Raw genomic sequence first — 19794 nt, 5'->3', positions numbered from 1 at the left:
ATATAGTCAAGGTTTTGATAGTTGCTTTCCCCAGAAAAATATTGTGTTATGTGTGATTGAAGTTCTTCCTTTTCTACTTAGTGTTTTCATCGATCAATTTTTGTTTCAATTGATGAGTAGAGTAGATTCAAGTATTTTGTTTTAGTCTATTACATAAGAAATTTGAATCCACAAGTAAAAACCTACATGGTATCAGAGCTAAAGACATTATAGAAGAGGATAATACGAGTTTGTTGTGCAGGTGAAATTGAATTTTTAGTTTCATACTTCAGAATCAGTAGGATATCATTCTATAGTTTCAAACTTGAGTATGCCCTAGAGGGAAGCTCAAATTACATAGCTTGGAAGGACAGGATGGAGATAGTGTTTGAAGACAACAGGCTAAAGGAAATAATAGATCATGATATTCTGAAGGCTCAAACATCTAATGCTAAAGATCTGGTTGAATGGAGAAAGTGTGTGGAAAAGACGAGAAGGATTATCCTATAAGGAGTTCGAGGTCATATTGTCTTGAATCTCCATAGTAAGGAAAATTAATTTGCAATGTGGAAGGCATTGAAAAACTTGTTTCAAAATAGAAATGACCACAAGAAGCTGGGACGGAAGGAAAAGTTGAAAAAGATCAAGATGGATAAGGGTGACTCAATTTCAAAGTACTTAACCAAATTCAGCCAATGTCAAGATGAGCTGGGAAGTGTGAGGATTAATGTTGTAGAAGGCAATCTGGTAAGCCTAGCACTTCTAGGACTTCCCAAGATTTGGCACTTTTTCCAGGACTCAGTTAATGGGAGGGAGAAGCTAACCAAGTGGGAGCGATTGTTGTCTGAATTGGTACATAAAGAGATTCAGTGGAACACTTGAGATGGATCCTCATAAAAGCATTATAATGAGGAGAATTGCAGCTTAACTGGTAAGGCAAATAAAGGGAAGGGGGAGTCATCCCATTCCAAATCAGATTCTTTTTAGGGAGGCAAGAAGAAGGACATGTCAAAAATCAAGTGTTTTCACTCTCACATGCTGGGACACTTTTCCACAAAGTGTCCACATGAGAAGGCTAGTAAGAAGACCTCAAGAGGAGCGGTAGGTGAAGTTCTTGCTTAATTTACCCTCATCGCTTATATGGTGTCATTGATGATGGGCAGGGTGTGGTACCTATATAGTGGAGCTTCATTCCATATGAATGGTAACAAAGAGCTCTTCAGTAACTTGGAGGAGAAGGATCTCTAGATGCATATCGAGATGGGTGATGATGGGAGGTATAGTGCAACTGGAATCGGTACAATTCCCTTTCATAGGGAGTCTGGTTCCCCCCTCACTTTACGAGATTTTATACATGTTCCAAGCTTGAAGAAGAACTTGGTTTATACTTCCATGTTGGAGGATAGAGGTTATGATGTGATATTGGGTAAGGGAAAGGTGTTCCTTCATCACATAGCCATAAGACAGGTGAAGCAGATAGGGGTTCGAGTGAAGAACCTCTAAGAATTGGAGGTAGAAGGTTGCGCTGCTTTAAGTGCTAAATAAGAGAATATGCAGAGCCAAGACATCGAACAGTTATGGAACATGAGATTGGATCACTCGCATCATGGCGCTTTGAAAATATTGCAACAAATTTCTATAGTACTTCCCAAGGGTACACTAGAGCAGAGAGACACATGCAAAGGGTGTACATTAGGGAACTACACCAAAGCTTCTTTCATGAAAAAGACAATAGAGCACAAGCGATCCTTGATTGAGTTCACTCAGGTGTGTGTGGACTGTTCTCGACAACATCCATGACAAAGCACAAGTATTATCTAATATTTGTTGATGATTTTTCTAAGTGTTAGATTTTCTTCATGCAGAAGAAATATCAGATGTTTGCTAATTTTTTTGAATTTAAATCACTTCTCAAGAAAGATATTGGCAGGAAAGTGAAATCTCTCAGAAGCGATAACAGTGGAGAGTATGTGTCAAATGAGTTCAAAAAACTTTGTGCATTAGAAGGCATTCGACAGGAACTGATAACACCTCATAACCCACAATAGAATGGAGGGGTTGAAAGGAATAACATAAGTATTTTGGGAGTGACATAGGCGATGTTGCATGATCAGAGCCTACCATTACACTTGTGGGCTGAAGCATGAAACACAACTATTTATTGCAGAACATAATCCCTCATCGAATTCTTGGGATGAGTACACCGGAAGAGGCTTTCTCACGGAAGAAACTAGATGTGGCACACTTCAAGATATTTGGTTCATTAGTCTACTACCATGTTACCAAAGATGCATGGAAAAATCTAGAGCCAATAGTTGAGTTGTGCAAATTTGTGGGGTACATTGACACACCTCACAACCATCAGGCATACCTGTCAACCAACATGATGACAATGGTTTTCAGAGAAGTGAATTTCAATGAAGAGAATGCCATGAGATGTTCCCTTGAGAGGGACCTTTAGCTACATGCAGTTGAGGAGCTTTTAGCTCCAAAGGAGGAACTTCAAGTTTATGTGGAGCAACCACATGTATAGGAGAAGGGAGTGGAAACACCCACTCATGCAGAGTCTTCCAGGTATGGGAGCTAGTGCACCAGAGAGGTGGAAAGGTTATTCTATGATGCTAGAGAGAATGCGGGAGCACCCACATCATAGTGTAGGTAGAGGAGGTCACCAAAGAGGTACATTAGCTACATGGATCTGATGAGCAGGAGTGTAGAGATTGATCCATCCTCTTTTGAGGAAGAAGTGCAACAACTAGTTTTAGTCGATGCCATGGTTGCGGAGTATGACTCCATTATCATGAACAGTGTTTGGGAAGTGGTCCCAATACCGACAGATAAGTCAGTGGTGAGTTCTAGGTGGCTTTACAAGGTAAATCAAGTAGTTGATGGTAGTGTGGAGAAAAACAAGGCCAGATTTGTGGCCAGAGGGTTTTCTCAAGTGAAGGGGATTGATTACAATGAGGCTTTTTCTCCTATAGCAAGGTACTCATCAATCAGATCCATTCTAGCACTGTCAGTGTAGATGGGACAGAAGATACATCAAATGGATGTAAAGACAACATCCCTTAATGGCATGATTGAGGAAGAGGTGTATATTGAGCAACCTGAAGGATTTGAAACCTTCAACAAAGATTCGTATGTGTGTAGAATCAAGCAAGTGTTGTCTGGACTGAAACAAGCACCATGTGCTTGGTACACCATGATTGATAGCTATTTCATCAGGTTGGGCTTCACAAAAAGTGAAGCAGATGCGAAACTTTACCATATTGTGGTTGAAGTTAAATTGTTAATTATTGTTTTATATGTTGACGATTTGATTCTGACAGGTGATGATAATATTATCAAGTCTTGCAAAGAGGATCTTGCAAGAGAGTTCGAAATGAAGGACTTGGGGTTTATGCACTACTTTTTGGGGATGGAATTATGTGAAGGAGATGAGGAAATGTTTGTCTCTCAGGGAAAGTATGACAACGAGATACTAAAGAAGTTCCACATGGAGAGCAGTAAACCCATGGAGACTCCTATAGCTGGTAGTTGGAGGAAGGAGGATGCTACTTCTGGTGAAGTAGTGGAGGCTACTATTTATAGACAAATTCTTTGTTCACTCATGAATTTGGTGAAAAAATGACTGGAAATGTGTGATGCAATTAACAATTTAGTCAAGCTATGGTTAAGCTAACCAAACTATATTGGAAGGCAACAAAACATGTGTTGAGATACTTCAGAGGCACCACTGAGTTTGGCCTTTGGTAAAGATAGACAAAGGGAGTAAAGCTTTATCGATGCCGATTCAATAGGGATTCCATCTGATAGGAAGAGCACATCAGGTGGGATATTCAGTATTGAGTGAACAACTATTTCTTGGTACAACATGAAACATAGATAAATTGCACTCAGTTCAGTAGAAGTAGAGTACATGGCTACTAGTCAAGAAACTTGTGAGGCTATCTAGATGAGGAAGATTCTTGTTGGTTTGTTTAGTCATCAGATGGATCCAACAGTGATTCACTATGACAATTAGAGTTGTATCAAACTTTCTGAGAATCAAGATTTTCATGATCAGTTCAAGTATATTGATATCGAGTATCATCATCTTCGAGATTGTGTGCAAAGGAGAATCATGTTACTGGAGTACATTCCTACCAAGGAGCAGGATGGAGATATTTTGACAAAGGCCTTGTTAAGATGCAAATTCGAGTTTCACGGAGGCAGGATCAGGGTAGAAGATAATCCCTTTCTTGTTGAGGGGAGTGTTAAAAATAGAAACAAGAAATCCTAATTTAATTTGTCTTTGAATTAAATTAGGAATTAAATCGAAATTCTATTCTCATAGCAACTTGTAATAGTTAACTAGGTTAATTTGACTTAGTTGGCTAAATAAATTTGAGTTGCAAGTCTATCTAGAGTTATGTAGAGTGATTCCTAAATTTTAGGGGTCGAGGATGAGTTCTTTTGAGTTGTAATTAATTAACTCAGTCTAACTGAGTTATAGTAAGTTAAAATAGTTCAATCAGTTGAAGGAACTAGTAGGAGGTGAGGTAGTGGGAAGCAACTTCACTGCTCCACTAGTTAACTGAAGATTCACTCATAAATAAGTCATGCATCCCAGTTCAGAGGAAGAACTAGTTGAGACTAGAGTTCAACGAAAATGTACTATCAGTTGTATAATTTTCCGAGTTTTACATATGGTGCATGCAATCAATAAAAGGCCTATGATGGATTGTGCAGTTATGAGTGGGGAATTTCCCTATTAAATATGGGCTAATTCTCTCAAGAAGTAGGGGCTTAGCAGCCATATTTGGATAAGTGTTGGCTTGAGCTCGTTTTTGAAGTAGAGAGATAGATTGTACTTGTGTAGATATTGTTCAAGTTGAACAAGCATCATATTTTCTTCTTAGATCTTTTAGGTAATGTAATATATATAGTCGAGGTTTTGAACAGTTGTTTTCCCTAGAAAATATTGTGTTATATGTGATTGAAATTCTTCCTTTTCTTCTTAGTGTTTTCATCGATCAATTTTTGTTTCCGCTGATAATTAGAGTAGATTCAAGTCTTTTGTTTTAACATGTTACATAAGTAGTTTGAATCTACAAGTAAAAATATATAATCAACTTACCACATCATCTCCCTATCAACATGTAACATCACCTTATTATTCCATGATGAAATAATATTGTGCTTACTCAATATTGGGAGGAAATATTGATCTCTGGTTCATTCCCTCACAATACTTGACTTTTAAAAACCTAACACTCAATAGCTAATTCCCATCACTTGCAAAATCCCCCCGTCTCCACCGCCCCATCCAGCCATCCATCTTTTTTAACCAAAACATGTGTTGGATATGCTAGTATTAGGACCTAACATGTGCTACCATTGATCAATGTTCCTGATAGTTGAAACCCAAAAAACACTAAAGGCCAATAGCCCAAAATTTAATAAAATATCCCTAGATGGACCAAGATTGATACATTCCCACTCAATAATGTACCTTCCTTGACAAAATTATAGCCTATGACCTAATATGTGATGCCATACAATGATGAGAGTAATTCCCCTTTCAACCAATAACCATCATCATGATTCATCAATGTCAATGTTTCATGGTTCAATGTTAATCTTTCATAGTTTACTGTCAATGTCAATTTTTTGGGACATATGACCAAGGGTTGAGGCTAGGGAACCCAAAACCTTAAATTTTTTAATATCTTGAAACTAAAGTGGAACCAGTGCTTGAATTTCTCCAAGGAAATGTATGCTTACAAACGAGATTTCTCGATATGTCCCTAAGGGTTAGAAGAGGTTTTAACTAGACAAAGGAATTCCCCAAATACTTATAAAACTATAAGAGTCCCCACTAACCTTGAATATATCCAAAATCCTTCATCTCAATGCATTATTCTAGGCCTTTCTTCAAGCTCTTTAATAGACATTCATCACCTCGAGAGTTCTTGAGTGAAATTTATAATACTTTCCAGCATATGTTCTAAGAAAACCATTTCCCCTTGAATCTCCCATTTATAGTCAAGGCTCTTCCTCTTGCCTCTAACTCAACATCATACATAATTCTCTCTTATCACTTTAACATACCTTGAACTTCTCCAATCAGACTAATAATAGACCATGGGTATTATCCATAACTAGGGATTAAATTATATCCATCCTATGCTTAAGTATACCATTTAATTCCTATCCATAATCATTAAAAGCACATCATAAAAGAACATTAAATTTTGAAAAACATTTCTATGAATACTATATTATTCATTACAATCATATATAGTAATTCACATAAAAACTAGGCATCACATACCTAAGAAAATACAGTCAATAGAGAAGCACATAAACATACACATTTCATCACTCACCCTTTCTTTCTCATTAACATGATTTTCATTAGAGATAAAGTTGACAAGGGTAATTATCTTATCCAGTTCATTAGTTTTCTAAAACTAATGAAGGACGAGTTATGTTCCACCCCACCAAAGGCTCCTACACTATAATATTTCCTGTATCTAGCCACTTCCAAGCTAGACCATGAAGCCATGAGGGAATTTCTCACTCAAAGCAAAGGTTGGATTCATGGAGGTCATTTTCCTTCATTCACAACTTCTCTTAAGATCATACTAAGCCTAGAGTTTTCCCAGCTATTGTGGGTGGTTTCTTATTTTCTTTACACAAGAAGTACCCAAAGGAAAAATATCTCCCAAGCTATTAGTTGTAAGGATGAAGGCCACTCTCCTCCATCCACACATAAGTCAGTATGGTGTCTTTCAACCTATGGAGCCAGGGTTTTTTCTCATTCAGAGTGTGGATACAATGGGCCTATGCAACTTGAAGAGGGCCATTCTTTAAATTAATATCCCTTTGGTGCTTCAATTTTGTTCTTTGGTGTAGGGTTTTCAATAATCCATCTCAGTAATTAGCCACATCAGGCTTGAACAAAATAGAGAAATCCCTTCACTAAATTAATATTCCCTCGATGTCTCCCTTCCATGCTTTTGTAAATTCCTCAATAGTACCCATTAGCCATATAGCTGAGGCTAAAGACCCTAACACCAACCCCACTTGCAACACCAAGTAGACTAAAATCATGCACATGAATTTTCTTCACACAAGAACCTCCTCTCATCTCTTTGTCTATCTTTACTCCTCTTTTTTCTCTACTCTTATTTGCTCTTCTATCATCCCCTATGGGTACTTCCCCTTCCTTCCCTTTTCTTCCTAAACTTTCCTTCCTTGATGGGTTAACAAGAATTTAAAAATCTCATGAAAGGAGGGTACAAATCCCATACCATTGAGCAATTTTATACTAATACCCCACTCTTCTCATAAACATGGGGGTTATTACTACCCTTTCCCATTAGATATTTTCTTGGGGAAGTTTAACAATCTTGGGATATTAGTTCAACTAAATAATTTATTGGTAATAAATAATTCCATAAATCTCGTTTTGTTGGTTTTCCTTCTCGCACGGATTCTCACAGTATGTATCAAGGCTCCACCTCTTCATCAATTGTTAGTACCATATAATTATGTTTTTTTTGGGTTTTTTAACACATTTACATATAATTTCAATATATGCATCATTAACATAATTAATTACAATTACAATATTAGTTGGTAACTGAAAATTAAGATGTTATAGTTTTAGCTATGAATTTTTTATATACATATAGGGAAAGATCTCCTAAATGAACTATGTTGGACACTATTATTAACATGCCTCAATAAATATCATATTTTTCCAGCATTGGATGCATATTTTACAATCTATTTCAACATTGTGCACAATGAAACCATTGGTTGACAATGAACATTATCAGAAAAAAATTATAAGAAAAGATGTATTATGAATGTTTAGGCTATCATCATTACATGCAAAGTTAAATTTATTCTCTCCATATTTATTTATAAAGAGATTTGATTCATCACTAAGATCCTACGAACATTTGTAAAGACACATGAAATAAAATCCATTTCTATAAACTTGAGTTGGTATTGCATCGTGCACATTATTAAATACAATTAACCTTAAATAATGTAGTTGTAAATGATAAAATATGAGAATATATTTGATCCTTATAAATTCATTTAGTGTTTGCATCATCTTCATTCATATCATCCATGCTAGAGTTATATAAAGTAGTGTATCTAGAATATGTATGATTTTTTAGGAAGAACTATGATTATTCCCATACCTCTTTAAACATGATTATAATATTTATCTACAATTGTTTTATGATGTAATATCTTTATTGAAAAATAATTCTAAAAATAATAGATATGCATACATAAATAAATACATAGATAAAATGAATGATAATCAAACAATACAATTCTCTTCTTTAATGGACTGAGCATTGGCTCCTAGAATAGGTCGTTGAATTGAAACTACAACATTATAAATCAATCTAGGTCACACACCACCAAGAAGAAATGGAAGCTATAATTCATATGAGAACAAAAATATCATGAAGTATGTATATCAAGTCATCATAACTTGGATTGTGTGCTCTAAGAGTCATCCCTTTGGAATGTAGATGGCATTCTCAATCATACATGAGCTTGTGTTAAACAAAGATAAAAATATTTAAATGCAATTCCACTTGAGGATATGATATTCTATAGTAGTTACAACAAATCTTTAAATATAGATCTACTTGAGAATATTTTAAAGTAGTTACAACAAATATCTATATAAGGATAAAATGTTCTCAAGTGGTTATAACAAATATATAAATATAGATCCACTTGAGGATAAAATAATATTAAATAATTTCAACTTACAAATAATTTTAAGATTCATGCTTAACTCCTAAAATATTTTGAAATGCCACTAATTTTCAAATTCAGAATAAACCATTTGAATTATATTAATTTGTTCAAAATATGTTAAAATATAGTTGTTAATGGTGCTACACTGACATAAATACCCCTTCGAATAGCCTTATATTAATATTTAGTGTTCCTGGTCATAATAACCAAGATATATGACTCATATTGAAAGCTTCTTCGCACGACAAATAAAAACTATGGGGTTCAAATCAATTTTAGAAAGGCAGATTTGGGCTAGTTTAACTTTGTAAAATCAAAAAAGAAAAGGTGCGGAGCAACAAGTACTTGCCAATGGAATATGCATGCAAATTACGAGAGTGTTGTCCTTCCCAGTGACATTATATTTTGAACTAAATGATCTCAATAGTTCCAAACCTTCAGTCTGCTTGCTTGTAGTTGTGTTGGAAACGAACTCAATAGTTCCAAACTTTCATCTGAGTCATTTGCTACATCTCTTCTGAAAAATGATTATGAATTTGTGTTAATCATCGCCACCAAAAGCATCATTAATGACCATGCCATAACCCAAACTACGCCATATATGAATGTTGCTTATCTAGAAAGCTTCAAGGTGCCCCATAGGCCATTTTACATGTGACAAATGAGAAAGCACTAATATGAGCCAACCATAGTGAGCTATAAGAAGAAGTTTCTCTAGCACTTCCAGTAGCCAAGGTAAGAGAACCACCAACACCTAAGTAAGGTGCACCTACAACAACATATTTGACAATTATAGATCTACCACGAACATTAGTAGAAAGGTAAGAAGCACTAGCACCATCACTAGTATCAGTAGTTTAAGTAACAATAGATTAGGTTAGTTCAAATTAAGCGGTTTTTTTTCCCTCTAAATAGTTAAGCAACCATTTTAGTAGTTGTTTACATTAACTCTTAATATAATTGGATTTTTATATGATTATTAAATATTAAGTGATATGAGAAAACTTTCACATCATATTTGTTCGATGAAAAATAAAGGTGAACATGAAAATGCCCACTATATTCCATTTAATATAAATATACAATTTGAGATGGTTTTCTAAAATTGTTTTACATTTAATATAAATATAAAATTTGGGATAGTTTTATACAATTATTTTATAGGTTGGGATGTTCATATACAATGTTTAATAACATTAAATTTATTATAAAGCTAATTTTTAAATATTTGTTTATCTATTAGTGTGAAATTGCTAAGTATCAAATAAGGAAATAAATAATTTTTCCAATTGATTATTCATATCCATGCTATATAAACCAGAGCGAGTGCATAAATACAAACAAATTGGTTTATATCTTCCGTTGAATTCTTATGTCATCAGGTGGTGGTATTGCATGTCCTAGCTGCTGGAAGCAGGCCAACTATATGACCTGGGTGGCTCATATAGGCCATGTATGCACTCTTAGATTTGGATTTACAAGTTGTAAGTAATATATGAGTAATATAGAAAAGACTTCCTGAAGTCGTTTCAATATGCTATCGAACAATGCTTGTGACAAACGAGAATTATTGGTAGAAAGGCGCTCTTCTTTCACCCATGAGACCAATATGAGTGAAACAATTGATTCTCTGAATATAATGTGTAATGCAATAACCCATCCCATAAAGAATATGCTCTTTGGATAGCGCTTTTGTGTTTTTCAGGAAAGAAGAGCATAAATTCGAACTTGTCGTTCACTTATATGGCCACACATTATCAGTATAGGAAATATTAGTGTAATGTTCCTTCTAGTCAATTTAAAGCTATACGAGGTGGACTATACGTTTGTGTTGTTGCAAAAGAAAGCTTTGATGAATGGGTAGTTATCAATTGTGTCGGTGTTTTTCATGTCAGGAAAAGGGTGATAATAATAATGGGTTATGACTTTTTAAACTTAATTGATTCAATTATGCTAGTGTAAATTTCAATGCAATGTCTGTCAACTAAATAAAGTAAAAACACGAGTGAATTTTACACGCGCCCCCTTTTAATAATGAATTATAAATACAGGGCATGATCATAACCATTTGGCCTGCTAACTTCATGCATGTAATGACAACCAGGACCATAACTGGTGATTTACCTCGGTCATGCAAAATCACTTATTACATATTTTTATTGGTAGCAACGTGGAAATGCCTCATGCACATAAATAATTCGCTGCATGCATGTAATGAAAACAAAGACAATGACCGATGAATTACCTGAGTCATGCGAAATCGTTTATTACATGTTTTTTACTGTTAGCAACGTGGAAACACCTTATGCACGTAAATAATTGGCTACATGCAAGGCTATGGTAACATGTCAAATGTGCTATCCAGCCTCTCACCTCTATCAGTGTGCATCTGTCCTGATTGAAAAAGACTGAAGGAAGCTAGAACAGTTCATACCTTCATTCCCCTCCATTGAGAGAGAGAAGAAAAACCAATTAGAAACTCTTAACTCGTTAAGATCTAAAATCTTGCTTGTAGTGGGTATCGAACTACTTTAGGAAAAGAACAACTGCTAAAACTAGATATACTAATTTGGTGGAGAAACTGAGTAGTAAACCTCCTCCGCTGCTCGTTCTGTAGAATCAACACTGAGCCCTTACTTTCCCTTCCCAATCAATCTAGCCTTTTCCCTTCTCAATTAATCTAGTTCAATTATATACGTCGCAACTATGTAAGTTGTACAATCAATCTAGCTCTTGTTCTCCCAACATGAATATATTAACATGGTTAACGGTTATGTGGTAGTTTACCCTGAAATTGGATGAAAACTTATATACTAAATAAATGAGGGGATTCACATTGACGTTACAAGTTTGAAATAGGGTAAAACCCTTTCCTCTAAAATATGAATGTTTATGGATATCTATTACAAGAGAGGAAGCGAAAATAATCTTAACTTGTATTTGGGCAACCATGATTTGCTTCTCTGTTTCTCTGTTGGAACAATTTGCTTATCTATGGGGACTTGGTAGCCATTCTTTGCTTATTTATTTCAAATATCATAGAGTTTAACACTTCTCTACTTGGTTTATGGATATAAGAAATTAAATTGCACTCATCTCATGCCATGTCTCACAATCGCAAACTAGGTTTCCATAAACTAGGTCTCATTAGAGTATCTAAAGTAATGACGACTCTTCACTTGCCCCTTCCACTAATTCCTCTTGAATTCCATTTCACCTTATCAAATATGCATTTGCAAACCTCTTCCTCCACAAATTCCATTCTATAAAATGACCTTGTGTTCTATCTCTCTATATTTTTTACTGAAATTGTGTCCGTGGATGAACTTGTAAATGGGGTAGGCTCCGAGAAGAAAACAATGGGGTGTGTATGGTGTCCATTTGTAAGGAAGCATATGGCATTTATTTTGTAGGATTTCCCATGATATTATCTCTTCTCATCAATTTCAGTACCAAAGTGGTACAAGGGAAAGAGATCCCTATTGAGCACTCAACATTTGAAGTCATCTCCAAAAATGAAGTGTGGGAAGAGAAGCATTAGGTTCTCATAATATGGTACGGTGTGGTCATAGTTGAATCTCCTAAGCTTGTCCATTCCCATGTCTCTCTTACTCTTCGTTGTCTCTACCTCTTCAGAAATTTTATGTGAGGTCGCTTGCTCTCTCAGAGGATTCAGAAGGGGAGCTGTGGGAGTTTCTTGTAGTTTGTATATTGTAGGAGAGTCATGGAAGCGATATGTCTAATATGTGGATTGCTATGGTAATCTTGTTCACTCCCACTATGCAATTTTTATTGTTGAATGTTGTGATTGGAACCATTTTTATTACTTCTGGAATGTGTTAGAGTAATAACACCAGCACCAACACCAACAACAAGGTCTTAAGAACAAAATCCATCTATGTTATCTGGACTAAGCAAATTTAGTTTATCCAGACGTAAGTTTGAGGAGGTAGTTAAATTGGAAAATAGGGCAGAAGAAGGAGGGAAAATCCCAGATTAATTTGTGTAAGAAGAAGAGAAAATGTCGGATAATGTTGTACCTGAGGAAGAGAAAATGGAAGATAATGTTAAGGTATAAGAAGAAAAAACAAAGGTGAAAGTGGTACAAAGAAATCCAAAGTGGATGCTAAGAGCGGTGGAACTTCTTAGAAAAAACAAATGAAATAATTAGCTAATGGGTTGGGAAGAAGCAAATCTCACACACCCCCTACTAGATATCTCCATGCTCTTTGCCGGCCATGAAAGCTCAAGAAATCCAAGACTTTTGATTCCCCTTTCAGTGATTTTGACAATGAGGCCCTTAAAATTTTGGAATCTACTCGTAAAGATGTGCACATAGTGGATTCAGATGATAATGGCCTTGAAGATACTGAAGAAGTTAATGCAAAGGACGATGAATTCATCAACAAGTTCAAGTAGCAGCTCAAGTTGTAACGCTTGCACATACTAAGGAGATGATCAATCGGGGAAAATTGTATGCCAAGATGCATTACATTGCACTACATTTGCACTTTCATTACATGTTTTATTTAATTCTCTTTTTAATGTTTTGGGTATCCTTATTTTCATGCAAAAACATAGAACTGGTATATTGTCTCTGAAATTGTAGATTTAGAGGTGGGTACTTAGACTTCAACTCCTTCTTTGACTCTGGCCACCTCTAAACCTCTAAAGCTAGATGGAATTTTTTTTGCACAAATCCTTATTTATCTTCTTGATTTGAATGGAATTGAAATACCACATATGTTGCAATTATTTTCTTCAAATTTCCTACACCTAACTTTGCAAAAATATGTAACAGGGGAAAGTCAACAGATGACACATCATTCCATTATGGATTTTACCTTACTACACTTTTAAAGACAAGTGTTGCAATTGATATTTCCATTTTTTTTATTTGTTATTAATGTTTTTTTTCTCTTTTGGAAGAAGCCTAAAATTTTTAGTACTTATTTGTTCACTTATCATGTCCCAACTTTTAAAGCGCTCAATGAACATCCATATATTTGAATTCACGATTATGCAATTTAATTTCAATATTTAATTTTGTGTATCTACCAACTAACAACTCATGATTTCTCATCTACAAATAGAGAACAATAGAACAACAAAAGAAGTATAACAACCTTAGCCTTATCCTTTTCGCCAGTCACATCAACATAGGGTGTTGTCCACTTCAAACAAATAATGTAAGAAGTAAAATAATTACCTCAACCATGGTAAGCCTTTTCCACTTCAGTCACTTGTCCAAACTAAAAACGATGTAGTAGAGCTTAATCCAAATGGTGGAGCAGAAGGGTTGAATGTTTCAATAGATTGAGGAAAATGTAAACGTTGAAAGAGAGGTAATAACACCCTAGTCTTCGCCAGAGACCCTATGTGCTTACCATGAAAATCCCAAATGTCACAACCCAAATGTCCCAATGCGAGATGTTGGAAATACAAATACTTGGATATCACAAAGATTGAAAGTTAATTAAACATAACATTTATTGTGGATAAAATAATGATAATCAATGGTAGCATTAATTTACATGAAAAAGGTTGATTTATAAAAGCCATTGTATATCCTTGTATATCGTAGCTTTAATCTAGGCACCTTAGGGAGAGGCCAAATATGATCTCAAACTTTTGATTCGTTAACAGAAAACATTTTCAATGTTTAATAGGTTGAGGAAAAAGTGAATAAAATCATGTACAAAACAACCTTGGGTAGTTTGGTTTTAAGCATCTATATTTTTTTTGGCTGGCTCATATTCCAGGAAGATCGATTACAATAGGCCCTGTTGCCTTATGGCAAGGAATAATAATATAATACCTTCCAAAAATAAATACTATATTGCTTGTATGTCTTATATTATTATGGAACACTTGTTGCCTTATGGCAAGGAATAATAATATAATACCTTCCAAAAATAAATACTATATTGCTTGTATGTCTTATATTATTATGAACACTTATTGTTGACCATCTACAATGAGAAAAACTAAAGAGCAGGCACCTGGCATGCCCGGTCGAGAGTATCATAAAAATGATTTAAAATGCATTATTTAAGAGTGTTTTTAAAATTTTTGGTAATTTCAAGGTAAAAGTGTGAAGAGTATAATTACTTCATATTTTACCGGTATTATGGATGTGTAAAAATTTCTGATCGAGGATCATTCACGGATAGAAATATTTCAATATCTAATCATATTAGGAAGAATCTTTTCATAGAGAATTTTTTTAAAGTTTCTGTGCTTTGTCGAATTACGAAAATAAATTTTCCATAATCATTATGAAAGCGTTTTCACTTGAAACCATGTAGAATATTGAGATTCCATGGAAGTTAGTCTATGCTTAATTAATTTAAATGTATATAGAAGTTATTCTGTGCTTAATTAATTGAAAAGAGTGTAGTCTAAAAATCCCACAAATTAACCTGAAAATAATGGAAATTCTAGCAAGATTATGACAAAATTTAGGATTTTTTTTTTTTAATTTTGGGTTACAACTATAAAACTTTAGGATTTTGGGTGCCCCAGGGATTCTTTAGGGTGCTGAATCCATTTCCACCATCAAAAAAATGACTCAAATGCCCTAAAATTCTGATTTTTGGAAAACAAATTATCATATTCTAGCAAGAAATCTGTCGTTCGAGTGAATCTGTGGCTTTGGTAGATAACACCATTGAAAAGTATCATTCGGTGTTGTGAGGAGTGCTTGATCCTATTGGAGAAGCCCCACATTGTTTTGAATAGCTTTGGAATACAAAAGATCATACCAATGAAGTATTGTTCTAAATATTTTGAATACACATTATCAGCCAATAGCACTAGTGTATTTACAACCCTGTTATGGACATGACTGTTGTAGGTGTTTGAGTAGATATTATTAGGAATGACCACTGAAATTAAAGACCAAATGAGTAACTCAAGCTCATATTTTGATTTTGTCATAAATTAGCAAGACAATTTAACTGAAACCATTTTAGGAACTACATAGGATACCGTTACTATCTTCCTAGAATTATTACCAAATCTAGTTACCTACTGTGATTTTATCTACAAAATTTTACCATTGATAATTCAATTATTCCAACAAACTATTTTTATCTGATATAAATATACAATCTAAATATGTAGATATCATGTGGTTACATTTACATATATTAATCTATTGATCCTTGTAGTGTGCCTTTCCACGCCTGTGTAACTTTTCCAATCATGAATTTGGTTAGTCTTGCCAAGATGCTCTAGTAATTGATTTAATTTGATTGTTATTGGTTTAGATTTGTTTTATTCAAAATCCAACATCAAACTTTAGAAATAAATAATATATTTTTTATTATAATTTATAAAATTAATTTGTAAACACTTGATTGCAAAAAAAAACTGATGTCTTATTTAACCTTAACACCATCTATATTAGTCTCACCGATAAACTCTGCTTACTTTGAGAAGTCAACACATGGAGAACTATCTCACTAATATTTTGCAATGATTTTTAAAAATAGATAAAATTAAAACATCTTTCACTAATTTTTGGAAATCATTACAATTAATACATGTCACACTACATTTTGCAAAGATTTTTGGAAATTGTTCCAATTAATACATACTATTATCTAATGTAAGTTTCGAAATTCAACCTTAGAAATATATTTTCACCATGGTTTTACAAAATATGGTAACTGTTACTAACATTGCTCGTTTCTCCACTCAATTTAGTCCCAATTTCTTAACTTTTAAGACATTTGAGTGCTTTGTTAAGTAATGTGTGAGTGAGTGACTTGGTGATGTAGGAGCATCCAGACACCTCAGTGGAAAAATTGGAAAATAAGACATGTGGACAACCACATGGACAACCAGGCCAACCTTGAACAAGATTCGGTTAATGAACTAATTTCAGTTAAAAGTTCAGTTAAAACTGAATGTATGTATAATAAGATATTAAGAATTCATTAGTGAATCAAGAAAGAGAGGAGAAAAACCTGTGCGTATGAGAGAGGGCAAAATGTAGTTGCTGGAGAAATCTTGATTAAGGCTGAGATGCCTTAAAATTGTAATCTGAGTTTGTACATAATAAAAAAGTGTTTTATGTGAACTTGTGTCTGTGTATGTTTTTGCCTGAATTGTTTGCCAATGTTTTTTTTTATTTGCTGGAATGTTCTTATCAAATGGCTAGAGAGAATCATCTCGTGCAGGTGACAGCAGCAACGGCGGTTCCAATCCAATGGAGCAGAGACTCTAGACCTGCATGTGTCTACGCTATTGAAGAGAATTTATCTGATGAGCAGAGAGTCTGGGTAACGCATACAGATCCATCTTTGAGGGCTGGCGAATTTAGCCAAAGCCGAATTCATCAGAATGCAATCTTCTACTTGCTATGCGTCTTCTCATGCCTTCATGAAATTATAGAGGAGGAATGGCTGATCGTGAGCAAGGGTCAATCCAAGAGGTTTTATATCTGCATTCCTTATGGCGGCAAGGTCCCCCCCTGAAAAGGACTCGGGCTATGGATGTTTCTCCTTCTGAGGAAGGAAACATTAGCAAGCGGGCGAAGATTGAACCTCCCAGCGAGAACAAGAAGAGAAGTGTTTATCTGGTGGGAACTGGCCCACGATCCAGAGTAGCTACTATTGTCAGACTCAAAGGCGGCGACCCATTGGTGTTTGGAAGGAGTGGGAGCAAGAATCCGTAGCAGAAGTGTGGTGGGCCCATAACCCACAGGCTTCAAGAGCAATTTTATTAGGGAAATGGGATTTTGGTTCACCCCGAAATCTCATGCTTAGCAAGTGGTATCAGAGCAGGAAAAGATTTCCTGCGGAGAGGAGTTTTTGCATGCGAAGAAAGAAGAGGTATAGTTGTTGAAGATTTGTAAGCTTGTAATTTTTTATTTTAATTTATTTTGTGAAGGTGAGAAGATTGTAGCAAACCTGTAGCAGGAGTGCTCAATTGGTTTGAGAGGAGATAACCACGGCGATGTCGAGAGGACAAAGCTTAGGAGAGAATCTTGGTAGGGCATCTAGTAGTAGGGAGGACTTGCTATGGCAGAGGTTTGGTTGTGGCTCACAAAAGACCATGAAGGCAATTCCACTGAAGAAGTGAAATAGTGGGTAGAATTGCTAATGACAAGGAAATGCATATGACCAGGAGGTCATAATTTTTGTACCTTAGGAGTCCAATGCAGAAGCATCCAGACACCTCAGTGGAAAAATTAGAGAGAGAAGACATGTGGACAACCACATGGACAACTAGGCCAACCTTGAACAAGATTCGGTTAATGAACTAATTTCAGTTAAAATTGAATGTATGTATAATAAGATATTGAGAATTCATTAGTGAATCAAGAAAGAGAGGAAAAAAACATGTGCATATGAGAGAGGGAAAAATGTAATTGCTGGAGAAATCTTGATTAAGGCTGAGATGCCTTAAAATTGTAATCTGAGTTTGTACATAATAAAAAAGTGTTTTATGTGAACTTGCGTCTATGTATGTTTTTGCCTGAATTGTTTGTCGGCGTTTTGTTTTATTTGCTGGAATGTTCTTATCAAATGGCTAGAGAGAATCATCTCATGCAAGTGACAACAGCAACAGCGGCTCCAATCTAGTGGAGCAGAGACTCTACACAAGAGTAAAGCATTTGGCAGACAAACTAGACCTGCCTGTGTCTGCGCTATTGAAGTGAATTTATCTGATGAGCAGAGAGTCTGGGTAATATATACAGATCCATCTCTGAGGGGTGTCGAATTTAGCTGAAGCTGAATTCATTAGAATGCAATCTTCTACTCGTTATGCATCTTATCATGCCTTCATGAAATTACAGAGGAGGAACGGTTGATCGTGAGCAAGGGTCAGTCCAAGAGGTTTTATATCTGCATTCCTTATGGCGGCAAGGTCCCCCCTGAAAAGGACTCAGGGTGTGGATGTTTCTCCTTTTGAGGAAGGAAACATTAGCAAGCAGGCAAAGATTAAACCTCCTAACGAGAACAAGAAGAGAAGTGTTTGACCTGGTGGGAACCAGCCTGCGATCCAGAGCAACTATTGTTGTTAGACTCAAAGGTGGTAACCCATTAGTGTTTGGAAGGAGTGGCAGCAAGAATCCACAGTAGAAGTGTGGTGGGCCCATAACCCACGGGCTCCAAGAGTGATTTTATTGGGGAAATGGGATTTTGGTTCACCCTGAAATCTCGTCCTCATCACTTGGGATTTTTTCTTTAAAATGGGTTAAATAAATACTATTAACTAGTTGGTTATAGGCCTTAAGCCTATATGTTATCTCCCATAACAAACAAGCTGACTATCCTTCATGCATGTGAATCGTACAATATCAAAAACCTCATTTGAAAGGTTGAGAGGGCATGTATTCTTTTCCTATTGATCAACTACAATTGTAGGTATTGTGTAATTCAAATCTGCTAGTTGCTCTACCTCTGTATTTCTATTTTTGCTTTGTTCTTTCTCCACTGTTTGTGTTTAATGTTGTACGTGTAAGCGAAATGTGGAAAAGAAAATTAAAGCTCTACCATCTTGCAAGAACTAAATACAATAGGCATTAAAATATTTAGTATCTATTTTAGTCACGAGGTACTCTAATCCATTAAATCCATTTTCCCCTTTTCTTTCTCTATTCAACAATGTCATATTTATTTATAGTGTCTTCAATTCCATACTTAAGTACCCAAGAATTCAATACTCTTCCATGTAGGTTTTATGTCGAGCATTGGAAGGAACATTAGAAAAAGCATATTACTTTATCTTTTTCTCAGGGTTCCTTGCAAATATCTTGGGATGAACATTGCAATCGACCTCAACCTTGGTGCCCAAACTAATTGAATTTTGTTCATTACTAAGCACCAAAATGGAGATGGTGATCTTAGATCGGTAGAAATAATGCATGTGAGGTGTTCTACAATATTATTTTCTATTTTCTTTTCTACTTGGTGTACAAAAAAAGCAAAATTTGACATCTACATGTTCATTTTGTAATTATACAGGAAAACTGTAATTCATGGCAACTAAGGAAAAGGAGTTGGGGTGTCAACTAGGCTT

At 35.2% G+C, this 19794-nt stretch overlaps 1 pseudogene; it reads left to right on the top strand.

The window, feature by feature from the left end:
• Positions 1 to 17243, top strand: part of LOC149235100 (uncharacterized) — a 40925-nt pseudogene extending 23682 nt beyond the window's left edge.
• The last annotated feature ends 2551 nt before the right edge of the window (positions 17244 to 19794 follow it).

The sequence above is a fragment of the Pinus tabuliformis genome, chromosome 8, assembly GCF_031772625.1.
Source record: "Pinus tabuliformis cultivar Carrire ecotype Pingquan chromosome 8, CPIR1, whole genome shotgun sequence".
Lineage (NCBI taxonomy): Eukaryota > Viridiplantae > Streptophyta > Pinopsida > Pinales > Pinaceae > Pinus > Pinus tabuliformis.
The sequence above is the reverse complement of the archived record's forward strand: the minus strand, read 5'-3'. Positions and strand labels throughout refer to the sequence as shown.